This window comes from Plecotus auritus (genome assembly GCF_963455305.1).
Source record: "Plecotus auritus genome assembly, chromosome: 1".
Taxonomy (NCBI): domain Eukaryota; kingdom Metazoa; phylum Chordata; class Mammalia; order Chiroptera; family Vespertilionidae; genus Plecotus; species Plecotus auritus.
Genome location: NC_137770.1, coordinates 81,822,038 through 81,827,054, shown reverse-complemented (window position 1 = coordinate 81,827,054; position 5,017 = coordinate 81,822,038). Strand labels below are relative to the sequence as shown.

Genomic DNA, 5,017 nt, shown 5'->3' with positions numbered 1-5,017 from the left:
TAATCCTCCTTGGCTGGTTCAGGAGGGCCCTTAAGGGAGGGAGGCCTAATTGAAGCTGGCAATCATGTCACCAGAGTAGCATTCAAAGGTAAGCCCAGATCGAGCTGCCGCTACCTACTGCTCTCCCAGTAGCAAACTCGGGGTGACCAAAGCCAGGGGGATGGCTCCCCATCCCCCTGGAACCCTCCAGGATTTTGGCACCAAATGTTAGTGTCACTGAAGGAAGCACGCCTGAGGCCAAAGGGGATAAAGAATTATGAATTTAGGGGAGACGCGGTAGCGGCCAGGAAACCCAGGTTCGCCAAGCCACTAGGCGCGCCATGGCCCTCAGGCACCCAGCACGCGCCCGGCCCGCCGCCACGATGCCCAAGAGGAAGGTCAGCTCTGCGGAGGGGGCGGCCAAGGAGGAGCCAAAGAGGAGGTCGGCCAGGTAGTCAGCAAAACCTGCTCCTGCAAAAGTGGAAGCGAAGCCCAAAAAGGAGGCAGGGAAGGGTAAGTCTGCGGACAAAAAAGTGCAAACGAAAGGGAAAAGGGGAGCAAAGGGGAAGCAGGCCGAAGTGGCTGACCAGGAACCTAAAGATCCACCTGAGGAAAACGGAGAAACTAAAAACGGGGTGAGTCCAACCTCAGATGAAGCAGGAGAAAAAGAAGCCAAGTCTGATTAATGTCATATACCATGTCTTATCAGTGGTCCCTGTCTCCCTTCTTGTCAATCCAGAGGAATATTTTTATCAATTATTTTGTAAATGCAAGTTTTTTAGCAGCTCTAGAAACATTTTTAAGAAGGAGGGAATTCCACCTCATCCCATTTTTTAAAGTGTAAATGCTTTTTTTTAAGAGCTGAAATCATTTGCTGGTTGTTTATTTTTTGGTACAACCAGAAAATAGTGGGATATTGAATATGGCAGACTTTGATTGTCTTGGGTGTCAACTTAACATTCCATAGATGGGGGTAATTTTATATCCTATAAAACAAAGCATACTAAATGGCAATTTGGAGTCAGTCATGTGTTTGCTATGTCTTGAACATTTTAAATTACTTCTGTTCACGTGTTTTTGGTAGAATTATTTCCTAAAGAAAACCACTCCTTGCCAAAACTGGTTTGGCTCAGTGGAAGAGCGTCAGCCTGTGGACTGAAGGGTCCCAGGTTCGATTCCGGTCAAGGGCATGTACCTTGGTTGCGGGCACATCCCCAGTAGAAGGTGTGCAAGAGGCAGCTGATCGATGTTTCTCTCTCATCGATGTTTCTGACTATCTATCACTCTTCCTTCCTCTCTGTAAAAAATCAATAAAAAAATATATTAAAAAAAAAAAAAGAAAACCACTCCTTGATCTTGGCTCTCCCTGTCAGAATTTTGTGAATCTGTAACATCTTTGGTGTGGTAGTCCAGTTTTCCTAGTAACTTTGTCAATGTGCTGTGAAAGATTGAAAATTTGATTATGTAGTATATATGATATTAAATTGTGTATTAGTGGAACTTTGATGTAACAGCGTATCAACATTTGAAGATACTGGTACTTGATACTCTATTAAGGAAAGTTAGCCTCTAAATTTTAAGCTGAAAAGTCACTAGAATAACTGTTTAGAAAAGAATCACAATTACATGACTTTACATTTTTGGTACATATGTTAAGAATTGTGTACAAATTGAAATGTCTGTGTACTGATCCTCAAAACAATAAAATCTCAATTATGAAAGAAAAAAAAGAATTATGAATTTATTAAGTCATCTGAAAAAACAGCTGAACTGAGCCCCAAAATGGTGCCAGCACCCATGGACAGGGTGTCGGAGATTTTAAAGGACTCTAGGTGGGCTTTTTCTGGGCAGAGAATTCTCTGGATGGGTCCTGAGGGGAAAGATAATGGCCTAGCAAGAGGAATGTGGTCTTAGCAAGTGAAATGTGGTCTAAGCAAAAGGGAATATTGGTTGTAACATGGTCTAAAGGTCAGTTCTGGGTGGGGGGCGGGGCTTGATTCAATTATTTGATCAGACTTAACACCTTATAGCTTCTGAAAATACATGTTAAGAGAACCCAGAATTAAGGTGTCTTTATGTCAAGGAATGAAAGAATGGTGAGGTTGGTGAAGGTTTTAGACATTTAGGCATGACAGGAAGAAAGCAAGAAATTTCTAAATCCTTTTGTTCCCATCTTGCTGGAGGCAAAGACCAACAAGTAGTTAGCATAATAAATGTGAGAGGTCTGTCAGAGGCTGATGGACCTTTGGGCTTTAGCAAAGGCTAAAAGCTATGCATTGATTGTTCTGTCGAGACAATGATGGCTGAAGGCAATCTCCTAACCTGATATTTTATTGTTTACCAAACCTTACCTTTAATATGTGTGTTTGCTTTACAAAAGGGCAAATATATATTCTAGTAAATAAAAGCAAAGGGGACGGAAAAGTCAGCGAGTCACTCCACTAGAGGGTGAGGTCTCTGCCTGGCTTTCCCCCATGCCTTCCCCGGCCTGGCCTCCCCTACCACCTGGCACATGACCTCACCTCCCCCGCCCCCACCCAGTTTCTTGTGTCCATTGGTTGTGCTTATATGCATGCATACAAGTCCTTTGGTTGATCTCTTATCACCCTTCCCAACACTCCCCAGCCTTCCCGCTGTAATTTGACAGTCTGTTTAATACTTCTCTGCCTCTGTATCTGTGTTTTTATTATTCAGGTTATAATGTTCTTTATTATCCATAAATGAGTGAGATCATGTGGTATTTTTCTTTCATTGCCTGGCTTATTTCACTTAACATAATGGTCTCCAGTTCCATCCATGCTGCTGCAAATGGTAAGAATTCCTTCTTTTTTAAAGCAGCGTAGTACTCCATTGTGTAATGTACCATAGTTTTCTAATCCACTCATCTGCTGATGGGCATTTAGGCTGTTTCCAAATCTTAGCTATTGTAAATTGTGCTGCTCTGAACATAGGGGTGCATATATCCTTTCTGATTGGTGTTTCTAGTTTCTTGGGATATATTCCTAGCAGTGGGATTACTGGGTAAAATGGCAGTTCGATTTTTAAATTTTTAAGGAAACGCCATACTGTTTTCCACAATGGCTGCACCAGTATGCATTCCCACCAGCAGTCAAGAAGGTTTCCTTTTTCTCCGCATCCTCACCAGCACTTGTCATTTGTTGATTTGTTGATGATAGCCTTTCTGACAGGTGTGAGGTGGTACCTCACTGTTGTTTTGATTTGCATCTCTCTGATGATTAGTGATTTTGGGCAGGTTTTCATGTGTCTCTTGGCTTTCTGAATGTCCTCTTCTGAAAAGTATCTATTTAGGTCCTTTGCCCATTTTTTGATTGGGTTGTTTATCTTCCTTTTGTTAAGTTGTATGAGTTCCCTGTAAATGTTGGAGATTATACCCTTATCAGAGATAACATTGGCAAATATGTTCTCCCATGCAGTGGGCTTTCTTGTTGTTTGTTAATGGTTTCTTTTGCTGTGCAGAAGCTTTTTATTTTTACATAGTCCCATTTGTTTATTTTCTCCTTAGTCTCTCTTGCCCTAGGAGCTGTGTCTGTAAAGATATTGCTATGACATATGTCTGCAATTTTGCTACCTATGGAGTCTTGTAGAATTTTTGTGGTTTACCATCTTACGTTCAAGTCCTTTAGCCATTTTGAGTTTGTTTTTGTGTATGGTGTAAGTTGGTGGTCTAGTTTCATTTTTTTGCATGTATCTGACCAAATTTCCCAGCACCATTTATTAAAGAGGCTGTTTTGACTCCATTGTATGCTCTTGCCTCCTTTGTCAAATATTAATTGAGTATAATGGCTTGGGTCAATTTCTGGGTTCTCTATTCTGTTCCATTGGTCTATATGTCTGTTCTTATGCCAGTACCAGGCAGTTTTGAGAACTGTGGCTTGGTAATATAGTTTGATGTCTGGTATTGTGATCCCTCCAACTTTGTTCTTATTTCTCAGGACAGCTGTGGCTAATCAGGGTCTTTTTTTTTTATTCCAGATGAATGTTTGAAGAGTTTATCCTAGATCTTTGAAATATGCCATTGTTATTTTAATAGATATTGCATTAAATCTATAGATTGCTTTAGGTAATGATGTTGATTCTACCAATCCATGAACATGGTATGTTCTTCCATTTGTTTATGTCTTCCTCTATCTTTTTTTTTAAATAACCTGTAGTTTTCCAAGTACAGGTCTTTTATGTCCTTGGTTCAGTTTATTCTTAGATATCTTAATTTTTTTGGTGCAATGGTAAATGGGATTGTTTTCTTAGTCTCTCTTTCTGTGAGTTGATTATTGGTGTATAAAAAGGCCATAGATTTCTGGATATTAATTTTGTATCCTGCTACATTGCCAAATTCATTTATTAGGTCTAGTAGTTTTTTGATAGAGTTTCCCCGAAAATAAGACAGTGTCTTATATTAATTTTTGCCCCCAAAGACACACTAGGTCTTATTTTCAGGGGATGTCTTATTTTTCCATGAAAAATAAGGTACACATTTCCAATACGGTACACATTTATTGTTAAATGAAAATAAAGGAAATTTATTACCTGTATAAGGTACGGTAGTACGGTAGTTGTCAACACAAACCAGACAAACTGTGAATCCTACAGTATCAAGAATTTACTCATTTATTCAATGACAATCATCTTCTGGAACATCATCATAACAATCCAATTTCTGAATTTCCTGGTGAATTTCTTGTGACTCCACTTCTTTCAGAATCAGTGGACCAAATCTCTCATGTTTAGCAATAGCACTGTCTTTAAATGAGTACTTCTTGTCAAGGTAGCAACTGTCAGTGATTTTCTCCCATGAATTCTTCACCCAAGTCACAACTTCTTGCAGTTTAGGTTTCACAAAGTTTCCACGCTGATTTCTCTCCATTCTATTTTCAATGTAGTCATTAATTTCCATGCGCAAATTGTCTTTGAATGGCTTGTTTATTGCAATATCAAGAGTCTGGAGATAGGCCGTCATTCCTGCGGGAATCATTATCTGATCTATTTTTCTTTCGTGAAGAAATGTCTTCATGTCTTTAGC

The 5,017-nt window shown here is 39.8% G+C and overlaps 1 pseudogene across 1 annotated transcript; it reads left to right on the top strand.

Annotated features, from left to right (window-relative positions):
• Positions 1-272: 272 nt before the first annotated feature.
• LOC308247589 (non-histone chromosomal protein HMG-14-like) lies at positions 273-784 on the top strand (annotated as a pseudogene). The gene has a single exon. The product of its transcript is annotated as a non-histone chromosomal protein HMG-14-like (transcript).
• Positions 785-5,017: the final 4,233 nt, after the last annotated feature.